Here is a 12296-nt window from a genome sequence, read left to right as displayed (position 1 = left end):
TGTCACGAGTGACAAAAGTCTGGGTGAGCATAGCAGGCCTAGGAAGCTCCTACAGCTGGGACCCAAACAGTTTTCAGGCAACAGTGTCTTAAACAATAATTACCAGGTCTATACCAGTGGTGGTGCACAATTATTAGTACATAAGGATTCAGTTTGCACTTTGGTGAGGGTCATGTGACAGTGATTTTGATCAAAGAATGGTTACTAAACTACAGTTTGAAAACAATTTCCTTCCAGCTAATGTTGCAAGATGAGCAGGATGTTCACTTGTTGACTTGAACGTCACTGTTCACCTTTCACACAAGTTCCTGAAGTACATTGTAGAGGTGTGGGAAAGGGAATAGCTACAGATCACACTTGAACTTGCAGTCTCTCTTATTATAAACTTTAAGTAATAAAGCTTCAGTTTTAAGGCATAGAATTGGACAGGAAGCAGAAAATTAGTTCTGGAATGTGTTTGTGCAACCTCATTGAAATTTTTTGTCTTTTATGTCCACTGTCAAGCTATGCTCCATTTATCGACCTTCAAAACCCTGAAAGATATACTCAGAATGGAAAAAGCTTCTGTATTCTTTGTTGTTCTGGTGTAAACAATCTTGCCATGATGGACAGTCAGATCCTGTCCAAAGCTTTCTGTCACAGTAGAATTTTTCATCATGTAGTTTCTGGATTGGGTGTTTTGTGATCCCTGTTTACAAAGTTGTGTGTCAGGGCCTGAACTCATCCCAGAGTGCTCTGTAAGTAATTCTTGTAATTCTGTATAAGCCACTGCATGTCCTATCCTTTTCACAGCCCAGTCCAAAAGGAAATGCCAAACATCATGGTAATCATTTACCAAAAGAAATTACAGATGAAAAGCATGTGTCTGGAGCAGAAGGCGTAAGAGCAAAGCAATTTGGTTTTTAAACACATTTTCTGGGTACTTATGTGATTTTTTGACAGTAAGAATCATAAACCAAGTGGCAGAAGTTCAGACAAATAGTTGCCTCCCTTCTGAAGATACTAAAAATCACATTTTATTCTTTAGGCGGAATATTAGGGCAAGTTATGTTGCACCATTGTGAGTTCCTCAGAGTCCTCCTTTATCTGCTTGTCTTTATTTCTTCTCTGAATCAAAGATAGTTCCCAATCTACAGCTATTGTGCTGTTTTACTGTGTTTTGAACAGATTAACCCAGAAAGGAATAGTGGTTCTCCGTAATATGTAATCAAATCGGATTTTCAGTGGAACACTTTTGGGACTGATTTTGAGACCTGGGAATAGGATGGGCTGAGATTTCTGAGGTGCTTGTCATTGCAGACAGGTTTCTTTCATTGCAATGCTGGTCATTTTGCTTTTAGGGTGATTCTTCTTGTTTTGAGGGGGTCCATTTTATAATCTGACTCTATGACACTGGTGGTGAATAACTGGGAAATGGTGCAAAAGCTGCACCGCAAAGGTGGGAAGAGGAGGCCAGGACTGGAGAAGAAATAAAAAACGTCTTAGTGGCCTCCCCAAAACTGTGTGTCTCAATTAGCGTAACAGCACCGCCTGAAAAATTGTTTACTGTGATCCACTGCGTGAAGCATCAGACAGACTGCATTAGCTGGCAGAAAATATCTGAAGGATTAATGGCAATTGCTCTAGAGCTTTTATGAATGAAGGCACCCTGAATTTAAGTTATACAACACAATGGAATTTCAAGGCATAATGGCATTTTTATCACAGAACTAGCCTTACTAACATATAGGTCACTTCATTTCGTGACAAGTTCAGTCACGTTTGCTCTTCCTGCTAACAGCAATGGGTGTAAATTAAGGAAGTGTTGGATGCCTCTGATAACACGCTGGATCCATGAACCTCAGCAGCAGCCAGTGAGGGGTATGAAGCACTCTGTGCTGCTCAGGAAGCAGCCAGACCATACTGGGATGATTTCCAGGGCACGTCTTCTATCCCAGCTGGGCCATTACAGCTAGAGCGTGGTGCTGCATGCGACTGTGTTGGTACAGAGGGAGGACAAGCAGGCTGGAGGCACAGGAGCAGTTGTTGCCCAGGGTGAATTGCAAAAGGCCAGTACATTGCACCTTTGCTCTTTTTCAGGGCCTCATCCTCAAACCTGTGAACCAGCCATCACTCATTCCAAAGTGATTCATTGCTGGGACATCCAAAGGCCATTTTCATGTCATTCCTGTACTTGGAGGCAGGAACTTGGTAATGAGTTCCAGCAAGACAATAAAATCCTCCCCTCCTCATGTTGCAATGTCCCGGTATTGCGGTGTCATCCCGGGAGTCCTGTGTGCGGCGTCACCTCTGCACTGAAGGCAGGCACGCAAGGACAGTGTCATTTTGAAAGAGCTGAGGTGGTCCCTCTCTCAGGAGAGCAGGGCATCATCCTGCCCGGGGGCAGGAATCAGCACTTCGGTGTTTGCGCTCAGGAAGAGTGCCTGTGCTTGGAGCAGGCAGTGTTTCACCACTGCTCAGTCCAAGTTCCTGGTGTAGCTCATTAGGGGCTCAAGAGTAAGCATCTTTCATTGTAAGAGGATCAGTTAGTGGATGCAATAAATACTCTTTTTCAGCATAAGCCCAGCAGGCAACACACTTAGAAAAGTCAGGAATGACAAAGAGTGTACACGTAAGATGTCCAGGCAGGGCTTACAAAATCTTACCAGGTAGTATCTTAGAGCTCTTGGTGCAGCACTTGCAGGGGGCTCTAAGACTCCAGCACCATCAGGCATCCCATTCTCTTGTTTTTGAAGAGTATTTGGAATAATGGGCTCTTTACCTGCAGTCAAGGTTTTGCACACTGCCTCAGCAAAAATGAATAATGGTAGTGGACACTCAGCCCTGAAGTGCTGTGCACACTGTGCTGCTGCTGAGCCACAGCTCTCCAGAGCCTTTGCACACCCTCCAGTGCTCTTGCACAGCCACCAGCTACTGGCTTTTGTACGGTGAAGAAGAGGTCTGAATCACAAAGCTGAGATCATGATGTGGATCTGAAGCTCCCATTCCCGTGGGGATGTTTGAACATAGGAATTTTCTCTGAGGCTCAACCCAAGGATATGAAATCTCTTTGTGATGTGCCTATTTTCTAGCTAGTGTTACCTGGTATGGAATGTGATACTAGCTTTCCACAGGCAAGTTAACAGTCTGGTTTTTCACATTTAAAGTTGTACCATTGAATAAATGGCCTGATTTTCACATTTGTAATTCCAGCTGAAGTTGCTGAGTATCTGGGAGAGCAATAATCAAGAGAATTCTAGCATTTTGCTTTCCAAGTGCACCTGTGAAAGCATGGACCCATTAGGTATTTTCTGCTTTAGGCGAGTCCCTTGTGAAAGAAAATTACAAGGACAACCCAAGACAAATTTAGCAAGTAAATTACATTTATTCCCTGTGCGTGATTTGGAAGATGGACAGATTCAGAAAAAAGACAAACACGTCCCTAAAGTGTTAACCTGGAACCCTGGAGATTTCAGTGCAGCTCTTGGCTTTGGAGCAGGGGTTTGTGACTCTGGGATAGCTGATTAAGCCAGGATTTGCCAAGTCCTCATCAAAGATGAGACTGTCATCCTCAAAGCTCCTGCCAGAGCAACTTAATTACTGCTGAAGATTGAAGTTTTATTTCTTTGTGCCTGACTTCTCCTCTACACAATTACATGGCTGCACAGATTGAAGCTTTCTATCTCCCAGGAGATAGAAATCAGAGGCTTTCAGAATCATTTCTAGAGATTCAGAAAAATAAACACCAAAATATACAGTATGGAGAAAAGTTAGAAGCCTTGACAACTGCATGACTAATATTTTAATATTTATATTTATAGACATATATGCATTAAAAAAAAATAGGAGCAGAGGATTGCCATGGATTACATCATTAAATAAGGAATTGGCACAATTCTCAAACACAAGTAGTACAAACCTCAGTCAATATAAGTGATACTGGGTTTTCTTTCTTTCAAAATTAGGGTTTGGCACTTTCCAAGCATACTAGGAAGTATGGATTTAGAAGACCTTTGAAAGAAACATGAATTTTATTCTGTATGTTTTGTGTGAAACAATTCAAATTATGGGTACAAGCTTATCTTTAATGTTTCAGGCACTTTAAACCTTTAAAAAGAAATTGGGTAAATCTGTGACTCAGAAAAATAGTGTCTTGCTTTCTTCATTTCTGGGACAGATTTGCCTTATAATCCTTTGGAAAGGATTCAGGCAATATATTTCACCCTCATCACATTTCATAAACAAATAAACTATCACAGAAAAAAGGATTTAAGGTGGATTATCGTTTTGCTCCACACCTTAGAGACAGGAAATTCAGCCACAAGTGACACACTGGTTTCAACGCAGCCCATTTTGTTTTCATGGTAGTGCCTGTTATAGATACCACCTGAAAGCTGAACTTCCTGCTTGAAGCTGACACAGGTATCAATCCTCTAATGAAGGATTTGCATGATTTATTTCTCTTCTCTTCTGCATTATTTGACTTAACACATCGTTGGGGATTGCAAGGGTCTTATTCACCTCACTGAAGTCACCAAGGTGATTTCCCTGCCCCACTTTCCTCTTCTGTAATCTGATAATTTTCCTCCCACCTCACATGTATTAACAAAATCCCTGAAGTAAAAAACATTATCAAGACATCTGTCGGCATGTGATGCATTCCTTTCTTGTGGGCATTGTTCACCATTCTTTTGGCTTCAGACATTTAATTGTTCTGTTTCAGAAGATGTGAAACAGGTGAATATAATAAGCATCTGATCATTTAATGATCATGAGAGTCCATGGGAATATTTTACCTCAAAAGGTCCAGGATGAAGCATTAGATGACCAGACACCAGTAACAAGGGGATGCTCCTGCAGGGTACCAACTGAGAATATTGCTACTTAGAGCAGAATTGAATTCACAGCATCCACTTGAAAGCATCTTCGTGTGTCTCCCCTGCTCTTACATGAATCACAATATTTAAATCTTTCCACATTTATTTTCAATTGATAGCAACATAATTTTTTACATCTTCAGTGAGAGAGCACCCAGGAAATACTACCAGGAGTCAGTGCTCAAGTTTGTAGTAAGTGGGCAAGTACCATCAGGTGGATATCGGGGCCCAGAAAGGACCAGCTGCTCCTTAAGGGACTGGGAGCCAAGCACCCTGACACAGCAGGCTGGGCAGGCACCTCACTGCCCAGACTCCTTCCCACAGAACCTGTGCAAGGAGATCTTGTCAGGCCCAGAGAACACAGCCAGGTTCAACCAAGAGCCTATACCACAAGGAAAGTTCAGGGCAATGAGGCAAGTTCAAGGTCACGCCAGTAAACCAAGTGACAGGTCAGGCACCCTGATCAGTGCCACCCATGGCCAGGCCAACTCGAAGCTGAGGCTGAATCCAACACAGGCTGAGCCCAACACTTCCTCCAACGAAGTTCAAAACCAGGAAAAATTCCAAAGCCCAAACTTAAATGGGCTTCCGAGCCCACGGGCAAGAAGGCATGCTTGGAGAAGCCACAGGACTACGAAAGTAAATTGCTAGAGGAGTCTGAAGGGGTCATGAAAGGATTTAGCTGGAAATACTGAAGGAGGAAAAGACTCAATGGACTTTCCTCCTTCAGCTTCCTTCAGCTGCAGACTGCAAACAAGTTTCAGTTTGTGATACCTTCTGTGACTTTTCTGCATGTCTAAATTTTTCCTAAATCTTCCAAACAGAAATAAAACTCAAATCTAAATCATTTCTGAACAGCAAAACACAGACGTTTTCCTTCAAGTTACAGCACAGAAAACCCCTTTCTGAATCTCTTGGCCTTCCATCTTTAAGTGACAGCTGAGCTTTAGAGACATATCCTTGATTTTTTAAAATTGTCTCTAATACACCCCTCCGTCTAAACAGGCCTTTACTACTTTCCTGTGTGAAGTTCCTTGCTCAGTGTGGGACACTGAACCATTTTAAATCACATGTGCTTGCTCCAGCCTTGATCTTCTGTCCCTTGGCAGTGGTGGCAGAAATTTCCTAGTGTGCTTCCTGGTCCAGTTGTTGGCTGCAAATGCTCCTGGTTTTCCTGCAAGCTTGGACGTGGTGTGATTTTTGGAGTGAATCTTCTCTTTGTAAGCCAGGTATATTTGAATCTCAGGTACTCAAAAGCATGTAAACATTTGGAAAAATCCTTGTCCGTGGATTTCGCTATTCCTCAGGTTTTTAATATTAATACTTCAGTCACTAATGGGGAAGTTTTAGACTAAATTTATTCATGTTCCCAAGTGAGAGGTGTTACACAGAGGCAGCTCTTTACTATTAATAGCTACTGCACATTTTTTCCCTGGGAAATTGCTTTTGCTGCTATAGCAAAAAAAGAATGAAAATGTTCCTCCTGACATCACACATGACGAGATTGTTTTCCCACACATTTTGGTCTGGTATTTATTTTTGAACAAGGTACAATACACTAGCAGGGCACACTGATAACGACCAGAAGTGTTGTCAGTGAAATGCATGAGAAATGTGTAAAACCACCTAAAATAAAATGCTTGCATCTTGTAGAGACTTTGAACTACACATTTAAAGCTTTCCCATTTATTTTAGGGTTCCGGCCCAACAGTGTCCAAACATGGACTTGAATTGTGTTCTTGAGGATTGTTTTTTACAGAAATAGAACAAACTGATGCCCATGGGACTTTCGGAAATGATGACAAAGAGGTACTTGCGTTTTATTTTATGAGAAACAGATTAATTTCTGAAGCTACACTGGCAGTAACCTGCAGCAGCAAGCCCCTGCGTGCACGCACAAACCACCCAGGAAATAGCAAGCTGGTGACTGGCTAACTGGGCCTCTTCTCTTGCAGAGAAGTGCTGCATTATTAGTCTGTTCTGAAGTTTGTGCTTGTAACATTTTGCTACGTCACTTTCAGACACATCAGCCTGAACCCAGAAACTGTCTGGTTATCCTGATGGGTCATAACTGGTCATAAGATTACGGTTGTTAATGACAGGTGCCATTCAGCAGCCAGTGCCAACAGTGTCCAACAGAGAGGGAGAACAGCAGCCGGGATAAAAACCAGCATCTACACTTCCTGCAGTGATCCAAAGCTGGAATGCCTCCCAATACCAGTATCTCAAACATTTTAGATCCAGTCGATAGGATCCAGTCCTATTCATGTGATTGCAATGTTTCATGGGAGAAGACACTCTGTTTCCTTGCAGTCTAGGAACTCATAAATCTGCAAGCTAAAATAAAGGATATTTTCCTGTTCACAACAAGGGCAGAAGCAGCATCTTGCCCTTAGGACAGAACAGGCTACACTGGCCATGTCCATTTCTTGTTTTCTCCAGGACCCAGCATTTTTGGGACAGATTTTTTCCTTTAATAGTATTTTGCTTTTCTAGGAATATTGGTATTTCTCTGCAAGTGCTTCTCTAACAACTTCAAGCAAGCAGGAGCCTGTAGTATCGTATGGTCCAGGACCAGTTATCTTTCCTGTCATCGAACCATTGTAGAGTTTGTAACCAAAACAGAATCATTTATGCCCTTTTCCTGCTCTTATTTCTTGTGGAGGAAGATGTACCAGTATCCCTGAGGATGGGTTCCTTTTCTGTTTCACATCCACTCCTGCAGCCTCAGACCCTGCAGGGGCAGCTCTTTGACAGGGAAACACTGGTGTGGGTGTTCACCATGTGCCATGCAGCGTGTGGAGGGCAGCTGTACCTGCGTCCATCCTTCTCTGTTCTGCCCCGGGTGTGCGCACAAAGCGCAGCACAGTAAAAGGTAACAGCAGTGTTTCTTAGGGTGGCCTAACTGGGAAGCAAAGTTCTCCCCCGTGTATGTTTGAGCGAGGAGGTGTGTACGACGGACAAGTAAGGCAGCAGTATCTATGCTCGGAACACCCTTCTCCCGGGAACACCGAGGCTCATCCCGCGGGCGCGGCGGGAGCGCTCGGGAGCCGCAGCGCCTCAGGCGGGTGAGCAGCACCCCCTCGTGTCCGCGCTATCTACGCTCGGAACACCCTTCTCCCGGGAACATCGAGGCTCATCCCGCGGGCGCGGCGGGAGCGCTCGGGGGCCGCAGCGCCTCAGGCGGGTGAGCAGCACCCCCTCGTGTCCGCGCCTGGTATCGCAGCCCAGGCACAGCGCCCGAGGCTCGCGCCCAGCCGTGGTACACAGTCCAACACCAGAGCCAAAATCTGCCTGTCTGGCCCTGGTCATGCACACCGAGTCCATTCCACCCGACCTATGTAAGTACTTACCTACGAGAAGGTTTTGCTCTCACCTGGCACCTACTTCTGATATTGTCTGCTCAATGCAGTTCATGTTTCTGCAATAACTTAGGCATAATATTTCATACCTGAAACTGCTTCCATTCCTGCACCTGTTAGAACCTGTGCTCTCTGTACAGACCAGGGCGAGCACAACTTCCAGGTAACAATCCTAAAGACACTCTGCAGCTTTTTAGCTGATCGACCATCCTCTTGTTGGAGGCTGGCTCTGTCACTCAGCAGCCTGTGGTTTCGTGTGTGCGTTGTAAAAGCTAGGACAACACCGTCCCAGAGGCTGAATCTGCATTACCAGTGCATTCAGATTCTTCTCTTGTAAGGACATGTGTACTGGCTAGAATCAAAGTATTGCCCATGGGGCTGAGAATGACAGTTCCAGACAGATCAAATTCCAAATTGGAAGACACACCCTCCAAACAGCTGCACCGAGAAGAATCCTTCCAGAATTTCAGCATCTCCTGAACAGCTATTGACTCGTTTATATGGCCTACACAAGCACAGGCAGAGCTCATAGTCTAAATAAGACAGTGGTTTGATATTCCACCATGTTCCACGGACCTCTCTTCTCATCTGGGCTTGTTTTTCCAAAGCATTTCTATGCCAGAAAGACATTCAGATGTCCTCAACAATCAAATCAAAGTTTAGCCCCCTTAATTCCCATAAACCTAGCATAGTTTGGTAAATATGTGAGCCGAGCATGAAAGAGGGTTTGCCCCTTCAAAGTTAGAGACTCGATTGTTTCCTCCAGCATTACTGAAATGCCGCCGCCTCTGCCATTGAGGGGACATATAAATGCCACCCTGAGCTCTAGGACCCTAAGAGTTTGGGCCTTGGATACCTGAATGAGAAGAAAAATGTAATCCATACAATCAGACACTTGGGACAAGGATATGAATGTGATGCAGTAAGTGTATAAATGAATCTATTCTCGGTAAAATGTGCTCAACAGCACAATGCTTCAAGGGGTTATTTGATAATGTAAGGGAAAAGCAGCAGTCCGGGGCGACACAGAGCAGGCAGCTGCAGTGTCTGTGGGATGATTTCCAGTGAGAATAGTGAGCTGAGCTGAGGAATGTCTGTGTCAGAGGGTGAACTTTCTTAGAGAGGAGTCACAATGGTCCTCTCAACACACCCAGCTCAGGGCAGAACCTCAGTGAGTCAGCCTGATCTGTTCTGCTTTGCACTTTCTCCTTCCCAGTGCCCTCTGGGCTCATGCTTTCAAGAGCAAATTAATAAATAAGTGCCATGGATACTTCTAGATGATTGCTCTACTGTCTTTATAGATCTCTAATGCACAGATATTACATAGCTCTCTCTGTGAACGGTTTTTCCAACGCTTCAGGGCTGTTACTTGCCAATATTCACTACAGAAACATTTTTAGGTCTCAGATGTGGCTGGTTTCACAGCTTCCAGGCAGTCTGATGGAGGGATTTGTGCTCAGCAGCACACAATGCAGAGCTGTGTGCCCCACAGAGCCAGGGCACACGATGTGAAGAATGCCTGCACTGGGCAGGGGTTGTGATGCAGGAGCGTGGGCTGCGCAGGCACACTGCCAACTGCCAGCATTCCTCAGTGCCCACCAGCCTCTGATTCCCTGCTCCACGGTCAGAGCTAAAACAAGAGAGAGCTGTTTATCACTCTTTTATTGCACTAAGTGTTACAAATGTAAGGATCACTGAAACTTATTTCAGTGTGTTTTGCTGCAGGGACAAATTGTCCTCTTGTCTGTAGAGAAGAAGATTTGATGCGTAACACTTTTCAAATTGAAACCTCACATAACCTAAATGGAAGTATCAGAAAAAATGACAGGTTATTTTGCAAGGCTGTCCCAACTGTAGCAGGTGAGTCTGCCTTCCCAGGAATGATGGTAACAATTTCAGTTCAGGATTAAGATCTGAATCTTCCCCAGAACTCTAGGAAGTGACTGTTCAATTGAGGGGAGTTCTGGACAGACACTTTTTAAAGAAATAGAAAATAGGAGACAGTTCACATGATGACTCAACTGAGAAATTAAATTAATTAAACTGAGAATTAAAGAAAAGTCATTGTAAATGGGAAAAGGGAGTCAGGGGCTACAGTCACATGGCCTCAACTGGTCATTTCAGAGGAGTAACTGAGCATAAAAGGGTCCTGTAAGGCATTGGTGCATTGGCATCTGTTTGTTGTGTGGGGATTGGGAGGATCTTGATAGTGGCTGTCAAATGGGAGACCAAGGATTTTGTATCTTGAAGACAGAATAATCCAGATATATAGCATGATTTATAGAAAAAAAATTGGGGAAATGATGTTTTATGGACTTAAGAAAAGTCTACATCTGAAAACCGTGAGTGTGGCTGAGTCACAGTTTCTAAGTGCTGTGCAAGGTGGCTGGGTGTGATGAGGCGGTGATTTTACTCCTGGCTGAGCTCTAATGGGAGTGACAAGCTGTATTACTGTAGCTCTTTGGGACAGGGCAGTTCCTTCTGGTCCTGCCATCCACGATATTTTGTAGCTGCAGGCAGTAAAAGTCCTTGTGTGCCTCTATGAAGTCCTGTAATATTAAATGGGTGACTTCGTGGGTGTGAATAAGCAATGACAGCCATGAGGCATGACTAAAGGTGTTTCAGATGCTTAGGTCAGACCTGCCCATCCAGCACTGGCCCATGAGGACAGCAACAGTGAGACCTGCAAGCTGCTTTCCATGCAGGCAAAGGTCAGTACTTGGTAAGTTCCAGTTCTTGATGTGATATTTAAAACCATAGCCTTCAGTAACTGTGTTCCTGCCAACTTCAGCTCCGCTTCTTTTCTATTCCTTAGAAACTCGTGGCCCTCAAACCGACCAAATGGTGTGTGTGAGGGATTATGGCCCATGACAGTGCATGAGCCTTTGTGTGCACTGCGAATTTCATTATCTGAGCTAGTCATCTCTTACCCAGTTTCTGGTTTCTGTGCTTATCAGTTGTGGCTCCAGAACATGTCCTGGCACACAAGTATCGCTGTTGGCACCTGGGTGTGATGACAGAAAATAATCTTGCTAAGGAGTGGGAGGCCCTTTGCAGGCTAAATGCAGGTTTTAATTTCTTCATTTGTTGCTATGATCATGCCACCCCTTTGGTAGCATTTGTAATCAGAAGGAAAGAATTGATCACTTGTGTCTTAAGTTAAATCCAGGTCTTGTCAGATGAGGCTCTCCTTTCGCATTAGAGTAGCTGGCTCAGAAAATCACAGAGGAATTTTCTGTGTTTGATATTAATGAGCTGTCTAGAAACAGGTGTTTGCAAACAGTACTAGGGATTTTCCTTCTTGCTATAAAACAATGGAATATTTTGTGTTTATCAAAGTCCTCCCACTGAAGTGCAGCATGTGTGTGAGATGCTGCCATGGCAGCCTGCTTATTGTGATTGTCTACTACAAAAATAGAACAGGAATCTCTGTTTTTCCCGTTAGAGGTTCTCTCCTATCTTTAATGGTATGTTTGTTAATGATTTGAGGCCAAGTTATGAAGTAGCTCAACTCCAACTTCCAATTACTTATTAACCTAAAATTACTTAGTTATTAATCATGCAAGGACCAGAAGTGTAATACAGTCTGTAAAGACTCCAGGATCATCACATTCCCTGCCTGTTCTAAAGGAATTATCGTTGCCTTTTCACTCAAGAAGTGAAATAGTATTACCAAGTTGTGACTTGTCCATAGATTTCCAGGGCATGCAAACTATGTTGATTATGAAAGATGAAAAAATAATTGTCTCAGTGCATTGATTATTTAAGTTCTATGAAAGGTATCAAGCCTTCTGTTTCTTGGAGTTGACAGTAAAGTAGTTCCTGCTCAGTGGCCCTGAAGACCTGTTTCCCCTCCCCATACCTGTTCCCAGCCTGCACTGGTCAGTCCTTTCCAAGTACTCACCAGTTAATTGTGTGTGACTCAGATGAGATCAAAACTTGTCCATTGGTAGGAACAGTTCAAGGGTGAGAGAGAAAACTAGAAACAAACCAGAGCCACGTTGACCAGGCCAAGGTAAGGACCAACACACCTGGTTTTACTGGAAATGGGAATTATAGTTTTTTATTACAATTAGAG

Source organism: Coloeus monedula (assembly GCF_965178545.1).
Source record: "Coloeus monedula genome assembly, chromosome: 5".
Lineage (NCBI taxonomy): Eukaryota > Metazoa > Chordata > Aves > Passeriformes > Corvidae > Coloeus > Coloeus monedula.
This window is presented reverse-complemented; position numbering follows the sequence as displayed.